The sequence below is a fragment of the Thrips palmi genome, unplaced genomic scaffold, assembly GCF_012932325.1.
Source record: "Thrips palmi isolate BJ-2018 unplaced genomic scaffold, TpBJ-2018v1 HiC_scaffold_5, whole genome shotgun sequence".
Lineage (NCBI taxonomy): Eukaryota > Metazoa > Arthropoda > Insecta > Thysanoptera > Thripidae > Thrips > Thrips palmi.
The window spans coordinates 5,979,288-5,996,423 of record NW_023144632.1 but is presented as its reverse complement, the minus strand read 5'-3'; positions in this window follow the sequence as shown (position 1 = coordinate 5,996,423).

Here is a 17,136-nt window from a genome sequence, read left to right as displayed (position 1 = left end):
CTGATGTACCTGCCTCAAGTTTCATTCGTCCTCGCGCGGGCGGTGGCGGCCCGGGGCTCTGGGCAGGTCTTCCCCTGCCGTCCCCGGAGAGGAGCCACTGTGAATATTTAGCAGCGCTGGATGGAAAGGAGCGCCGCTCTTTTCTTCCTGCCATTTATTTCGTAAACCGTGTTCGCCCCTCCGGACCTCCTGACTCCGGCGTCGCGGCGCCGCGGCGCCAATCCAGCCGCGCGTCAGCAGACCCCCTCCCCCTCCCCTCCCCTCTCCTCCCCCGCCGGCCCGCTCTTGCCCCCGTGTTGCGCACGGCCGTCTGCAGCCCTGGGCCGCGGGGCGGCGGGGCCGGCGTCGTCCTCCGAGCCGCATTAGCCAAGGCAGCGAGCAATCCGGTGCGGAATTAAAAAGTTTGCCCCGCTGCACTTGAAGCAGTGCATCCCCGCGGTGGCGAGCCGGGGCCGCGACGCCGCGCCGTGTCGGCTCACTTTCCAAGTCGCCCCCGCGCCCCGCGCCGCCGACGCAGGCAGAAGCCGATGCACCGGGGGGGGGGGGGGGGGGTCTGCCCTGCCGCTGACTGAAAATCATGTACGATTGGGTGAGAGTGTCGTGGGTTTCCCAGTGACTTCAGCCATGGCTGCAGAGCCATTTTCCATTCACAAAATTGGAGTAACAGAAATAAAACCGACAAACACGATAAAGACAATTTCTCAGAAATGGCTTGTCACCCAGACGATATTCACTCGAGAATCTGTAAACTGTTTGGGACGCGCTTCTCCTCGTCGCGCGACCGCAGGCTTTTGCCCAAAGAGGAAATTTGTTCCCTCACGGCCACTCGCCTTTCACGCGCCGGGCCCAGCAAGGGGCCCACCGACAGGGTATCCGAATTTCACAACCCACCCGCCCCGCAGCCCCGGCATGGCATCGAACCGGCAGCCAATCTGGGCGCAAATTACTCCATGCGCCCTGCTCTTGTTGTGCTTGTTCTTGACACGACTCCCACTTGGTCGTTTTAGGGCGCCAGTGACGCGCGTGCCTCGCAGTGCAGTGGGCAGCGATCGCGATGGATCGAGATTAGGCCGCAGGGCGCCCCGGCCCCAGCCCCGGCCCCAGCCTCGGTTTCGGCTTGGCAGCGAGAAATAATAGAAACACAAGAAATCGAGCCGACGCGCCGCGCGCCAGTGGGACTTCCGCGCGCTTTCTCTTCATACTTGCAGCCTTATCATACTTTCCTCGACTTTTCATTAAAATTTTTCTGCCCGGTCGGCTCAAAGAGATTCCCCTTCGCAAACCGATCCCGATGCTGTTTGCGGCATAGGGCGGGGCGGGTAGGGTGGGGTGAGGCGGGAGGGGCGGGGCGGGCGGGGTGCCGGTGATCCCGTGGGGCCGAGCGTGCCTGGCGTCCTGGCTTGCGTCCTGGCTGGGGTGGCAGCCTTTCGAGGCCTTTAATGCGCCGTCTTAACGGGTGCGGCTCATCGGGCTCATTTGAGGTTTAGCGCGCCACGGCAGCCAGGGCCCTGCAGGGTTAAGGCTTTAGGGGTCGCGGCTCGAAGAACTGGCGTGCGCACCGCGCCAAGCACCGCGCCCAACAAGACCAGGCTCCGCCAGGCTCGGCCGGGTTCCCAGCCCGATGCCAGGTATTGCTATGTCAGTCCTTCCCCGCGGACGCACGCGCGGCCCGGATGGCCGATGACCCCACAGTGCAGTCTTGACCGATCGCCGTGCCGCCTGGCGTCGAAAGGGCAGGCCGTCCGGAGCAACGGGGGCGGAGGGGGAGGGTGGGGCGTGGCGTCTTGACGCTGCCGTTGACGTTGTCGACGAGAGGCCGCGCGGCGTGGGCGTCGCGCATCGCCGAGGCGACCGAGACCACCGCGATGGTCGAGCGGCATTTGAGCGCGAAACGAGGCTGGGACCGATCCGCCTCGTTCACTGCAAGTGCAGACCTTCCGGAAGGGGCGGCCGGGCAGTGCAGGGCAGTGCAGGGCAGTGCCGTGCAGCGGCGGCCCGACCGGATCGGTGTCGACGTGGTGCCGGGAAATGCCAACGGCCGGCCTCGACTCCCCATCGGCCGTCCCGTCGTTTCGTCCCCTCGGGGCGCGCAGCCCGCAGCCCGCAGAAGTGCACGGCCCCGTTGCCCCGTTCGCTTGCATCGCGGCATCGCCCTTCCGTGCAATGGCCGTCGCCGATCTCCACGGCACTGCCTAGTGATGCCTGGCGCTGCCCCTACAGACCGGAGTGAGAGTGCGCACACACTGCTAAACCGCCAACCGCGCGGCCGGGGGCAAACACGCCTGGCCGTGTGGGTCCAGCTACAACAGGGCCGTGCAAACCAAAACGGGGAATAAATACCCCCCAGCGGCCGGCCGTTTGTCTCGCCCATTACGCGCTCCGCGACACCTGTAGACCGATGCCGCGATGCCGTCTCTCTCGCGGCCTGGTCGCCCCGGGAGTGCGAGAGAGATGAGCGACGACAGCGTTGAGCGGAATCGTTCGGCTGGCGAGGCGCGGGGTGACGAGGCGGGGCGAGCAGGCTGATTCCGAACAGAGGTTCGTCGCTCTGTCTCCATCGCAGCCCGACGCGAGACGCTACGCGCGACGCGACGCCGAAAAAACAGAGCAGTCCGAGCTCTGTTTTTGTGGCGTTTTTTACACCACGCTAAAAAAATGCAACTCGCTAGCGTCCTCAGTAGCGCTGCACCTTAGTGAGGGCTGCCCGAGACCGGTTTACCGGAACCATATTTCTTGAGGATGCTACTTAGTTGCTGCAGTGCAATAGGCTGCAAAAATGGATTTACAAGGAAATGTTTAGGAGATAGGCAAGGCTAGGTTCTTCCGTGGGCCTTCGCTCGCCGGTGCATCGGAGTGGGTTAGTGGGGAACGGTGCTCCCCATGTTCTCACGCGTGCATCACCCTGGTCGAATTTTTAAAGCCCGGACACGTCTCCGGAGGGCCTTACGCCGGGCGACTGGCCGGTTACAGAAAATCCCCACCTCTTAATATCATAATCATGAAGAATTCTACACTGCTAATGCAGCCAGAGTTGTTTTCAATGCCACTAATCTCCGTTTTCTCCATAGCTAAATTTACCCAGCTAATAATTTTTAGCTGTGCAGCTAAAAATTTTGCTGGGCCTACAGAGCTAGATAAATTAGCACTGGTGCTAACTTTTTAGCTCTAAATCGATTTATTTTTTTGCGTGCGCGAGACGCGCCGTGTGTGCGGGCGAGACAGAGCGACGGAACCACTGTCCGGAATGAGCCCGCTGCCGCGGTTTGGCCGTCAAAGTCCACCCCTCTGACTGGCGCCGGCGCGGCCCCGACCGCCGGTGCGTGTAACGGCAACGGCCACCTTTGACTGATGGTGCGCGGGCGGTGCGGTGGGGAGGGGTCTGCGTGTCAAGTAAAACAGTGTGGTCCCGGTTAATTTCTGCCGCGGCGTTGTGTCCGCGCGGGTACCCTTCGCGCAGCCCCGCGTGTCTTTCCGAGAGTGCGTGCGTGTGTGGGTGTGTGTGGGTGTGTGTGGGTGTGTGTGGGTGTGTTTGCGCCCCGAATCGCCGCGCCAGGCCCCGGGCCGTCGGACCGGACAGTCTCTGTGTGCCGTGGCGCCGTGACGGTCTGAATAATAATACCAGGTTGGCGGCACTCGCGGACCTCACTGGCAAGCTGGAAAATCGCGGGGGGCCAACCGTGTGTTGCCTGTTGCCCTGCTTTACTCGTGCCGCAACGCTGGTGCCGCGCCCTCTTGTTCCACCTCTCTCTCTCTCTCTCTCTCTCTCTCTCTCTCTCTCTCTCTCTCTCCTTCTCTCTCTCTCCCTCCCCCCCCCCTCTCTCTCTCTCTCTCTCACCCACGCGGCCCGCGCTGCTTGCTCTCGCGAGGACGTCCGTTCCGTCGCCACTCTTCCCTGTTGGCTGTTGGCCCGGCCCGTATGGTATTTGCGGGTGTTTGCCTCCGCGGTGTCGGACTCTGCCGTCCAGCCCGCAGCAGCACGGCAGCAGCACGGTAGCAGCACGGCAGCGCGCAGATAAGTCGCCGTAGACCGCGAGCCGTGCAGCACGACCCCGCTGGTGTTACAGAGCGCGCGCTTGGCGGACGCAGCCGAGGCGACACGGCGACGGCGCGGCGATGGCGCCACCAAATCCCGGGAAAGCCGCGGCAGAGTGTCATCGCCTCGCTGCGAGCAGAGGCAACAAGGGCGCGAGCGAGAAAGAGCAAACGGCGCGCTGAGGCCGAGACCACGCCGCCGCCCGCCGCGCGAACCATGAGGCGTACTCATCCACACCGCTCCGTCCGCGCTCCCCAGGGTGGTTGTGCGCAGTGCGGCCGTCGGTCTATCCCTCTCGCGCTCATGGGACGTCCCGTCGAGGTGCGAGAGAGGCAGACCGACGGCCGCACCGCCGCACCGTGCTGAATCACCCTGCAGCCCCCGCAGTGCAACGCCACGCCGCACGGCCGGGCATCGCTGTTGCGTCCATTGCGCCCCGGCCAGCTGGCCAGTGGGTGTGCGCTGCGTTCACGCTGCGTTCGCGCCGCCAGTCTAAACAAAAGCAAGCCGGCGGAAACATGACCGACTGATTGGCCATCAATTCAGGACGACACCAGCGACCGCGGGGGCACTGTGTCAATGTCGACCGGCTGCAGGCCAACCCTGACCGCGAGGCGGTGGTCCGCGCGGCCAGCAGCCCGGCAAGGGCTTTTCATCGTGGGACCGCACAGCAAACTGCATTCCCCGTTTCGACCCCCCCCCCCCCTCACCCCGCCTCGCCCCGCCTCGCCCCGCCGTCGAGTTCACTTATCGTAAAACGTGGCGCGGGGTGCGTCGCGTGGGTGGCCTTGTCCGGCGTGCTCGCTCACTTCGACTAACAGTCTGTTGCGACGCATGGTACACGACACCCCGCCCCCTTTTTCCCGCACTGCACCTCAACTCCGAAGTCTTGGAGAATCTGCTTTGTGCACTCTGAACTCAAGCCCGCTGTCTAGAACAGCCCGGGAAGAAGTTTCTCGAAAGGCCCACCAGCCGCCGGGCGGTTTTGCTGGTTTTCGCCGGGCCTCGCCCGCGTCTCGATTATGCGTCTGTCGGATGGACTGTTCGCACTGATTATGCCCTGTCGATAACATGACGTCAGGGTGTCGGGTGCACATAGGTCTTCGACTTTGCTCTTCGCTTGAACTTTACTTGCGGGTAGCGAAGCTACCTCTTCGGCAAAATATGAAAGGCTGACCTTACAGGTTTGTTTGTTCGACGGGAAATGCAGGCAGGGGTAGGTTTGCCTCAGGCCCAGGGAGGCTGTCGTTGGCACTCTGCGCGTCTTATCACCCGGCCGACCCTCCGGCCCCTCCTGGACGCCGTGTCCTGGACACACCAAAGCAAACAGGACCACCCATCGCGGGCCTCTCTGGCCCCCCACCGCAGTGTCGACTTTCGCCAACGACTAATTGGAGTAATTCGCCCCTCCCCCTCCACGGCCTGCCGCCCCACTCCCTTGGGACTGCACATGCAGTGCACATGCAGTGCCAGCAGACGAGCAGGGCAGGGTCTCCTCCGAGAACGGGACCTTCCCGCCTACTCAGGCTCCAGACGGCCCGAAGGCAATGCAGTGAGTCGCATCCTCATCCCGTCTACCGACTACCGACGGCTCCCGTTTCGGTACACGGCTGGCGTGGCCGTTCTGAAAAAGCTCGAAGCGTTGCCATGGCGACGCCGCGGACGCCGCGGCCTTCACGCCGAGACGGATGTCACCCCGTCGGCCGCCGTCGGCGATCCGTCAAAACAGGACGCCGCCTGCCCGTCCCGCCGGCCCAGGAGACGAAGATTGGCTCTCAGTGCTGCTGGCCCACATTCGTCTCCCGGCCTCCCTGCCGGTCCCTGGCCCCCGGCCCCAGCGACCTTTGACATTGGCGCCGCCACGACCTCGACGGCCTCCACCTGGACAATATTCGACGGTTCAACAGGGACAATGCAGATAGGGTGCCGCTTCCGCGCGAAATTCAAGTGATCACCTTCAGCAATCACGGGCAGGGCAGCTCTCGGCCTCTAACGGTTTGGAGGAGCATGGGCGATCGGGATCTGAGTGGAACGGGAGCTTGTCACGAAAAAATCGGTTAAGATTTCATCAGTGATTTTTTGCTCATGCCTGTTTGCCCTTCTGGCGGGGTGGCGCGCCATCTAGGCAACCTGTTGGCCCTCCGCGCCCAGGACGCCCTGGACTCGCCGCGATACTCGCCCCCGCCGCTCGGTCTGGACGTCAGCGGCATTCGCAGGGCAGGACCTGCGCGTCGGCGAGGGCCTGGAGTCTCTCCAAGCTCGTCCTTACGGTCTTGCAGCTCCTGCAGTCTGGCGGCACTCCTACGCTGGGAGTCCTAGCCTCCTAGCGCTCGCTCACGACCGACTGCACCGCCAATGTTCACAGCCACCGTCTCTTTGCTCGCCGTGCTGCTGTTTGTGTGAGTGGTTTCAAAGGAAGGAAAGGGAGGGGGCTGGCGGTGCGCTCACCCAGAGAGCGAGCCACGGAAATCAGTCGTGCCAGTCGGTGAGATCGAGGGCGGACACGCTGTCTGTCCCGAAAATAAAAATAATCGTAATCCCGGCACATTATTTCCGACGGACTATTGTTCCCCCGGGGAATTCCCCTGGGAGTGGACCGAATGGACTGGCGGGGCCGAGAGCGGCAGAGAGCGGCGACGACCTGGCCGCGGACCCCCCCCCCCCTTTCCTAGGCGAGCAAGCAAGCACCCGCGTGGTTCCGTTTCCGGCGAGGGGTCGCCGTGGCGGTGCGGCCGGGCCAATGGACACCTTTCTTCTTCCGCGTTTCGCGGCGACAGGGGAAGGGGGAAGAGCTCACGGGAAGGATGGTTACTCACACACTTGAACAAACTACGAAAGAGAGTTGAAAGAAATTGAAATTGGATGTTTTAAAATTAGTTCTCTTGTTTCAAGTAAATAAACTTGGTTTAAGAAACCTTCTCCTGCTTTAAGTGGACTTTGGCTTCACACTCGGGTCATCTGCTTGCCCGCCAGCTTTGCGGTTGTTTTCATTTCGTTTCCTCTTTCTCTTTCCTCTTCCCTTTCAGAAATGCACACATTGCCGCAGCGGGTGTACTGCGTGTACCGCGCATACCGGTCTGCAGTCTGGGGCCCGGAGCACGGAGGGCGCGCAAAGTGTGCCGAACACACACGCCGCGCAGAAGACTCCCGCCGAGGCAAAAATGAAGAGAAAGGAGGCCGGCGGAAATATGCGCGGAAAATCCTCGCCGTTGGCAGCAAGGCACAGCCAGGCACAGCCGGGCACAGCCGGGCCGAGCGGCAGGGCAGGGCCGTCTGCGCGAGGCGCCGCCAAAGACCGCGAGCACACACTGCGCACCCCGAAAGCAACGCGTGGGCGCGCGGTGGCGGGGGCGGCGGCGCGGCGGACAAAGGTGAGCGGCGACGTTCTGTCTTTTTGGCGGCGCCTGGCGGGGGCCTGGTCCGCCTTTCGGGCCTTTCGGTAATGCACCGCACCGCCACGGCTCGGCCGCACGGCTCGGCCGCCGTGGAGTCCGGTCAGCACGGGTAATGGGCGAATTACGGGGGACGCGCAATTTCTGTCACTTATGATGGACGCTGGCCGGGTCATTACGCACCGCGCGGCACAGGGGCTGGCCGTGGCGGAGCAGTGCGGCACGCCGGACGGTGCAAGGGCGAGGCCGTGCCGCCGCCGTGCCGCCGCAGACCCGCCCCCGCCGCGCACCTGTGCCGCGGGGCGCGCGGGGCCGTCCGCCACCGACACGCCGTGCATGGCCAAGCATGGCCAAGCGGGCCGGCCGCAGCGGCGCCTCCTCGCGCGCATTAGGCGGCCAAGGTCGAGGAGGGGGAGGGGGAGGGGGAAGGGGGCGGCGACGCACGTTTTCGGGGTTGTGGACCGTTTTGGAAACGTTGAAGGCGTCCGCGCTCCGCGCGTCACGCTGCCGGTTCGTCAACCTCATCCCGCCGATGCTGGCAATGCCCGGCAATGCCGGCGAGGCGAGGCGAGGGCCGAAAAGCAGGCGGCAATGTCACGACCCTGTCGCCAACAAGGGCGACGGGAAAATGAGCAAGGTGATGGTGAGCGTCGACACCGCGCGGGCAGAGAGCGGCGCACCCCGTGGCCGTGGCACCGAACCGGGGGGCCAGGCCGACAGTCTCACAGCTTCGTTGGCCTTCGCTGCCCTCTGCACGACGGCCACCGCGAGCCCCACGGCCTCGAGGTGTCCGAGGGGCGGCCGAAGCTCGACCCGGGTTCGACGTCCGCGAACTCGCACCGAAAGGTACCCGCGCCGAGAGCCAAGCCGTCTCGTCTGGGCATGGGTTATTCGATGCCCTGCCTCGGCACGCCTCCCCCCCCCTCCGCAAGGCATGCCGGCTTGCCGCCACACTGCTGTTTTTGCGGCCAAAGCAAGCAGAGCAGCACCACTGCTGTGCCGAGTCTTCGTTTCTACATTTTCCACACTTTTATTTTTTGTAAAAGAAAGAAACCTGCCGGTAGAAATTTGATCCCGCTTTGCGCGGCCAGATGGCGCGTGCCGTCGTCGTCGTGTTGCCCTGCTTCGGACGTCTCCGCCCCACTGCCAAGGCGGGCAGCCGAATCACGCCGTACCTCTGGACTCTGGACCAGCATCTCGCCCGGACATGCATATGCAGCAGCGAGTTTCATCTGAGAACGGGGTGGAACGGGGCCAGGCAGGCCGCACGCGCCGCAGCGTGCTGCAGCACTCCAGAAACCACCTCGCCCCCGGCCCCCGTCCGACGCGCTTGCGCTGACCTTTTGCCTAGAACGCGCGTTAACGCTATTTGGCGCTTTCGAGGGGCTTCCATGCAGGCTCATTACAATCTCATCTTTCTTCTCTGTCTCTCTCGCACTCCTTGGCCCGGGGAAGAAAAAGAGGCAGGGGCGCGTGGCGTCGAGTCGCTGCAGATTGTTCATTAGCCCGCATCGGTGACGTGGATGCTGCGACCCCGTCGGGGCCCCCCGACCCATCAGCGCCGCTTTCGACGGAACACGTTCATTATTAAATGGAGAGCGTAATCTCTGGAGCACAACGTCAGCGCGCTGATGACATTACGGGGCCGGGCGATGGCGCATCATGGCCGGGCTTAGGGGTGCCCTTCGCCCGCCCCGCCCCGCCCCGCCCCGCCCCGCCCCTGGGCGAGGCGACTTACGTCCCGCATTCAGTTAGGCGCCCGTCAGCCGTGCCCATCTGGGGCCATCCGGTAGTTAGGCATTCCAAACAGCATTTGGCACGCTTGCGCGACTCCTTGCCTCCCCGCCGCGCGCCTCGCCACCTGCACCCCCCCCCCCCACCCCCCACCCTTTTCCCCGCAGCCGGATCGCGGCCCGCCAGCCGTCTCGCCGTCTGCGACGCCCCGCGCCGGCCGGCCCTCTCGGAGCCCTCGCGGCCCTGTGGCCTGCGGGGCCCAAAGTGGCCGCGTGCCCTGCTGCCTCGTCGCAAACTCTTGCAGCCCCCTCCCCTCCTCCTCCCCCTCCCCGCGAATCGCATTAGCTTCGGCCGCTCATCGGCCGCACTCGCTTCCCGCCGCGGTCGTCTCCCGCCGGTCTTGCTACGTCAGACGCTCGCCAGAACTGTAATCTTTCCACGCGCGTTTGAAGACGACTTCACATTCGTTTCAGCGGGACTCGCCTCTCAGTGGGTGAGAGTAAGTCTCATTCCGTTCGAACGTCGATCGACGTCCAAAGGAGTGTGACGGGTCTTGGAGCACCGGCAAGGCGTGTGTCGCGCGTGGGCTGGGGGCTGGGACCAAGGCTGGAGCGTGCAGCCTCCCGCCCCGCCCCGCCCCGCCCCGCAGCGCACCAGGAGGGGCATGGCGGGGCGGGGCGGGGCGGGCCGGGGCGGGGCAGAGCCATTTGCACGAACGCGATCACGATCCCCGACTGCGGACAATGTGGCGGATTAAGGAGTGATTGGGGCCGAGGCCGAGACCGAGGCCGAGATCGAGGCAGAGATCGAGGCTCCTCATCGAACTGCCCACTCACGCCAACGCCACCGCAGCGCTGACCGACCGCAGAGCGCAGCCCTCGGCGTGGCCAACTTGCACCCCACAGCCCCCACAGGCCCCACAGCCCCGACAGGCCCACAGGCCGCACAGGCCCCACAGACTGAAAGAAATTCAAGGGGAAGTTCCTCAAGTCAGGATCTTCAGCGCTTTTTTGAAGTGCCACTTTGCTTCGGTTCGCCTTGCGCTCGCCCACGCTCGCCACGGTGTGACGCAAGGGCATGATCCTCGCCCGCAGGTGGGGGTGACGCCGACCAGCCCCCGGGCCAGCTCAATCCTTGGCTCAATCGCCCTCACATTTTCACTGCACCATCAAGAAGTGGCAGAAAACGTATGGGAATACATTTTGGACATTACATTTTTAATCACCCAAATTCCCAACCAGAGGAAGGTGCTAGGAATTCATACCCATGTCAACCGTTAGATCTTACAGTCTTATAGCTAAACTGCAGTCAAATACTGCAGTGTGCTTGTTATTCCTCAGACAGAAAGAAAAGGAATTAAAATTAAATTGGGAAAGCACACAAAAAGTCTTATGATCGGAGCGGTATCCTCTGTCCGGGCCACTAAGCACGATTCTGGTCGTGAAGTTTCGAGAAGTTCGCGACGCGGATCTAGCGGAAGGACCAAAACACTTTCCCCGGAAACACACTAACTATCCGCCCGAGCACCCGGAGAACCGGTGTCGAGGACGCGAGGCTGGACATATGCCGTTGGGCCCAGCGTATCCCGGCCGCCGATGCCGCCGCCGTCCTGGAAGCGGATTTTTCTTTTGCACGGGGCAGCCTGTTGTTGTTTCATCTCGGCTAGCGGGCCAAGCCGGCCGGGCAGGTCACACGGCCCGGGGCGCGATGTCGCGGCGAGACACGTGGGTGGGTACCACAGCAGGCAAGCAGGGCGCGGCCGGCCGGCCAGCCAGCCAGACAGACAGACAGACAGACAGACAGACAGACAGACAGACAGACAGACAGACAGACAGACAGACAGACAGACAGACAGACAGACAGACAGACAGACAGCAGACAGACAGACAGACAGACAGAGACAGACAGACAGACAGACAGACAGACAGAGAAGACAGACAGACAGACAGACAGACAGACAGACAGACAGCTAAAGGACCTCGCCTCACCCTGCCGCCGGCCCCGCGGCGCTCGGCGGACCGCGGACTGCAACTGCAGAGCAACTGCAAAGCGCCTGTCGAGTCGGGGGTAGGCAAGCCCGCGGAGCACGGGGACGGAGCGGGGTGCCTACGCCGCGACCGGCAGGGGCTTTGCAGAAAGCGGACGCGCGCCAGAAACCTCACCTGCAGCTAGTCAACTATTTAGCTTTGTATTACGAAGCAATTGCTTACGAAGCAATTGCTTAAGAAGCAATTGCTTACGAAGCAATTGCTTAAGAAGCAATTGCTTAAGAAGCAATTGCTTACGAAGCAATTGCTTAAGAAGCAATTGCTTACGAAGCAATTGCTTAAGAAGCAATTGCTTACGAAGCAATTGCTTAAGAAGCAATTGCTTACGAAGCAATTGCTTCGTAATTACAACCATTTTATTTCTAAGATCAGCCTCAATATATAATTGAGAATACTTAGTAAAACATTTCTCAAAATAATTTGAAAGGGTGTGGCGGCTTCGGGCCGAGGGGGAAACGCAGCAGTACGGAGAAAGGTTATCGTGGGTGTGCGGCCCCTTTCTTCTAGAGGCGTAGCAAGGGGCTGACCCACAAGATGGGTAGGCAATTCGCAGCTCTCTCCGGCCTCCGCCCCGTAAGTTGGCGAAAAGTTAAACTCCCCTCTCCCTGGAGCAGTTTGGATACGCCTCGCACCCAGAGAAGTATGTTCTCGAAACAAGAACACTGGTAAAACAAAGGCATAAAAATTACGCCCTTTAGGGCATAAATACTCTTTTACGCCCTTCTCAAGGGCATAAATCGCATAGGAATTTCAAGCAAAATTTTAATGCCCTTTCCAAAGGCATTCACGATTTATGCCCTTTAAGGGCGTAAATCGTTTACGCCCTTAAAGGGCATAATTTTAATGCCTTTGTTTCACCCGTGAAACGTTTCGTTCCCAGAGCTTGGCACCGTCCGTTGAAAACGGGGCAAAATGCGCGGTTTCCAAGCAATACAGGGTGAGTTTCCTCAATCTGTCAATAATTTGCAGGCAGTTTGGGCATCCCTAGGGGACCATTTTTCACCCATGAACTAGCGGGCGCAAACGTCTAGGTACGGAGATAATTGGTGTTTTGTAATTGGATTTTGCGCCTACGAGGTAGGCACCCGGTGCCACTGAGGGCGGCAGGACCTGTCGAGGGGGTGTCGCGGGACTAGCAGTACTCGCGGGAGTGCCACTGACCTCGCGGAAGTATCCGTGGAATCCCGCCACCCTCGCAAAGACAGCCGTGAGATCCACTGTAACGGGGGCCACCATGACAGCCTCTTGAGACCCGCGGCAACCCCTCCCAAAAGACATTTGCAAGGTCCGCCGCACCCCTACGAGACTCGAAGATCCCCTCCTAGGCCCGCGACACCCCCACGTGAGGTCCTGCGACCATCAGTGGCAGCGGTGCCTACCTCGCAGGCGGAAAGCCAATTATAAAACACCAATTTCCCGTCAACGTTTCCCAGGTTGCACGTCGGAAAACGGGGCAAATGCGCTGTTTCAAAGCAATATTCTTCCTGCGGTGGCAGAGACGATGTGGTCATTTTTGAGGGTGCGCTGCGCCCTTGCCGGCCAGTCCGCCGCTCCGTGGCTGCACTAAAAAATCAAACGCGGTCTAGACCGCACCAATTGGTGTGGTCGAATGGAGCCATTTTGACCGCATCAGTTGGTGTGGTCTAGACCACCGTTTGGGGCGTTTGGGCGTCTAGACCACACCAACGGGTCAAACGTGGTCTAGACCGCACCAATCGTGGCCGAACCGTGGTCTATACCACACAACTGATGCGGTCAAAATGGCACCCATCTGACCACACCAGCGGTGCGGTCTGGACCACGTTTGGTTTTTCAGTGTGGGCAGGTGCCGTTATTGGCAGCCGAAGAGAATCCCCGTTAATCCCCGGCGAGGCGAGGCCGTCGGGGAGGCCCTGCCCCGCGTCCGCCACGCCGGCCGGGGGGACACCGCCTTCCAAGGCGAGGCCGCGGCGTGGCAGGACTACTGGGGCCGCCACCGCCACGAGGAAGTGGAGTTGCAGCGGAGACGGCGGCGCGGCCTCCGCACGTTTGTCTTGCTGCGGACTTCGGACCAACAAACTGGGCGCACAGCACACACGGCCGGGGAGGAGTCGGGCCATGGCCGGGCCACCGCGTTGCCGCGCAAGCAACGTCACATGCCGGGCGCGGCGTGCCGGCCGCGACGAGCTGCGGGCTGCCGCGCCCCGCGCCATGACTGACGGTTTCAAATACGGAATGTGAATATGGATATTTTGAGAGCCAGACTTGAATTTCAGAGGACTTCAAACTCGCGTCCTTCACTTTTATCGGACCGTCCGTCTAACGGTTCATTATGGGAGCGGACGTCTCGTCAGCGGACTTCCCTTTGTGAAACCCCACACACGGAAAGCCTCTCTCACGTCGGTTCGGTGAAGCAGTTTGTGATGCGCTAGTCGGGACGGTCGGATCGCCGAGCCGCCGACGGCGACCCGAAGGCCCGAAGGCACTCGTTGGGGTGGTGAGCGGGGCGTGCCGGACGACGACAAGGCGGCCTTCGCCGAGCACACCGTGTGGCGTGCGTGGGCCCTTGGCCCTTCCGCCAGCCAGCGCCAGTCAGCGCCAGCACGCGCATGCCGCGGCACGGCGCACACAGATTACCGTGCCGGCCGTCCTGTTCCGCGGGGCGGGGCGGGTCTGAGTCAAAGCCACTTGGCTAAATCAACTGTGTGCCTCTGCCGATGAGAAAAATGGCGCTGCACGGAGTGGGCCGGGCCGGGCCAGGCCGGGCCACCTGATTCCAAATTGATGGAATCTTGCCGTTTGCTTCGGAGAGCTGGCAGGGCAAGCCGAGCGGCAAGCAGCGGGGGTGGGGGGCGGACCAAAGAACGCCGAGGACTCGCTTCGAAATGTGTATCGCGTCGACACTGCCGGGTGAGCGCAGCCGCGCCTTCGAGGACCGAGACGCCCGGGACGCCGCCGCCGCCTCGGCGTTGAGGAAGTTGAGCGCCCGTCTGCCTGCCGCGGCGGGGTGCGGCCCAAACGAGAACGGAACGAAAGGGGCGGCGAAAATTAAGAGCCGCGACGCCTCGCCTCGCCTCGCCTCGCCTCCCACACCGCGTATCCAGTGACACAAAGAGGAGGCGGCGCGAGGCGCGCGCGTGCCACGGCGGGGCTGACGAGAGGCACTGGCCATGCACGAAGATAGAATGCGAGGAAGAAATACGTTGTGGCGACGGCGACGGCCGCCCCGCCGCGCTGGCGGCCTGACTCTCACCCCTTCCGACCCGCCGACTTGTTCGTTTGGATTCGGACTGCTTGATCTCGGCGGCGGCCCGCCCCCGCCGCCAGTCCGCCGCCGGTGGCGGTGACGAGTTCGCCTTAGAACTTATTGGAGCCAGAACGAGGCGGGCCGTCGCTGGCGAGCAAACCAGCAATTGAGTTCGGAAAGTGGCCGACACAGTTTGCACAGTGCGGTGCTCAGTGCACACCTGCCCTGCCACTCCCACAGAGTGCGGCCTCCGTCCATCTGCCATTGTCGCTGACACTGTGAAAATTTGTCATCACTTTATGACGAAAACGCGGATGACATTTTCGTCAATTTCGAATTATGACAATCTCGTCACAAATTGATGTCATTTTCATCAAAGCTCCTATACTTATTGCATGGGCGTGACAACAATGTCATCAATTTTTTTGATGACATTGTTGTAAGGAAAATTAGCCTTGAAATTGTCATCAAGTGATGACTCAAATTTTCACAGTGGAGGGAGGAGGAGTGGGGGGACTTTACATCAGCCGATCAAACGTACTCAGGAGTTGGTCTCCGTGTGCTAGTTAGCAAGGGCACTTACAGGTGCAAGCTGAGTGGCCTGCGTTCAGACGAGACAACAACGTGTCATGGCAAAACAGGAGCCTTGAAATTTCCCGCCATCCCAGGCGATTAAAGGGACAATGTCCACACCTTCATGCCGAAATACGCTCTTGGAAATCAATCCAGTGAGAGGAGGTTCTTCTTCCCAGTGGCGCGCCCGCAGAGGCTGCCGCCGTGGCAGCGCAATCGAGGCTCACCGCGCATCAAAACCAGTCCCACCGCACCAACCTCACGGCAGATTTTTCAGCTATGGTTAGCTTTTAACAGCCTCACGCCATCGGCGCGCAGTTGAAGTTTGCCGCTTACTTTGGTCACTTCGGTCGGAAGGCAAGGAGCTGCGGATCCTCGGCTGCGGACTGGCTTGTCACGCCGGGAGTCAGTGAGGTCAGGACTGCAGACAGAGCACCCTACGCGTTTCGCAGGGGTTATTATCCCGCCAGCGATTCGAGTGCGTTCTGGTTTTTGTAGGCGAGACTGCCCCCGCCGCGGATTGGTTGCGCCGGAGCAGGGTTGCAGGACGTGCAGACGAGCACACCTGAAGTCGTGCGGGAGAGTCCCGGTGACGAGTCTGGTTTGCAGGCGGCCCCCGCCGCGGAGTGGGGGGCGCTTAGGCCGGTGGCGGCCCCGTGCGCCCGGGCGACTGGAGGGCGGCCCTGCCGGATGGCGTTGTCCGCGTGGCGCTGGCGCGCGCTGGAGGGTGCTCGTGCGGGTGCGGCCGCGCGCCCCGGCCGCCAGACTGCAATCGTACTTAGCGACCCCCTCCACGGCCTCCAGGCCGCTTCCTCCGCGTTTGGTCGCCATTAGCTGCGGTTCGCGGATCAGCTCGATCCGCACTTTAGACGCATCGAAAACTTTACTCGCGAGAATCGACGTCACCCTTCCCCTCCCTCCGTCCACCTTGCGGTGTAGGGGTCGCCGACGCTTGCTGTCGGTGTGGGTGGGCGTGCCGCATGCGTGCCGCAGGCCGCAGGGACGGATGGAGGCGAACCAATCACCCAAGGCCTCTGCACGGCCGGCACGTCGCCGACGTGCCCTGATCGGCGTAATGCGCGTCCAGTGCCCGCGTCGCCGCGTCCCGGTGACGGCCTCGGTGACGGCCTCGGTGACGGCCTCGGTGACGGCCTCGGTGACGGCCTCGGTGACGGCCTCGGTGACGGCCTCGGTGACGGCCTCGGTGACGGCCTCGGTGACGGCCTCGGTGACGGCCTCGGTGACGGCCTCGGTGACGGCCTCGGTGACGGCCTCGGTGACGGCCTCGGTGACGGCCTCGGTGACGGCCTCGGTGACGGCCTCGGTGACCGGCCTCGGTGACGGCCTCGGTGACGGCCTCGGTGACGGCCTCGGTGACGGCCTCGGTGACGGTCTCGGCTCGGTGACGGCCTCGGTGACGGCCTCGGTGACGGCCTCGGTGACGGCCTCGGTGACGGCCTCGGTGGGCCGTCGGAGACGCCTTGCACCCTCTGACGCCTCTGTGACGGCGCTCGTGCCGGCCTCAATGCGGGGGACGGGCCTCGGTGGGCGTCCTGCGGTGACGGTCGTCCGGCTCGATCCCGGCCAGAGCGCACGCACCCCACGCACGCTCCCTTTGCAAGGGCTCGTTGCCGGCAGTGGGGCGCTCATGCGGGGGGGAGGTCTCGTCCGTCCGCACCACGGCGCCCTGTGAAGGGCTTTCCCGGTGGGAGCGCATCATGCAGGTTAGCCGTGACGACACCACTGCCCCTTGAGGCTTTCCCGGCTGGCGGGCATCATGCGGTTGCCGGCAGACACCACTGCCTACCCCCTACGCGCCTGTGAAGGGCTTTCCCAGTGGGAGCGCATCATGCAGGTTAGCCGTGACGACACCACTGCAACCTAATGCTCGCACGCGATTCTGCGACGGGAAAATTTTTGGGTTTGCTGGCAAACAAGTCAAGGCTAATTTTTCTCACGAGAATATTGCCGTCGCCAATATGCAATAAAGTATAGGAGCTTTGATAAAACCGTCATGAATTTGTGATAAATTGTCATCATTTCAAAGTGACGAGAATGCCATGCACCATTTGGTCGCCGTGACAAAAATTTTGCATCGTCCCACAGTAGCTGCTTACTCGAATGCTAGAG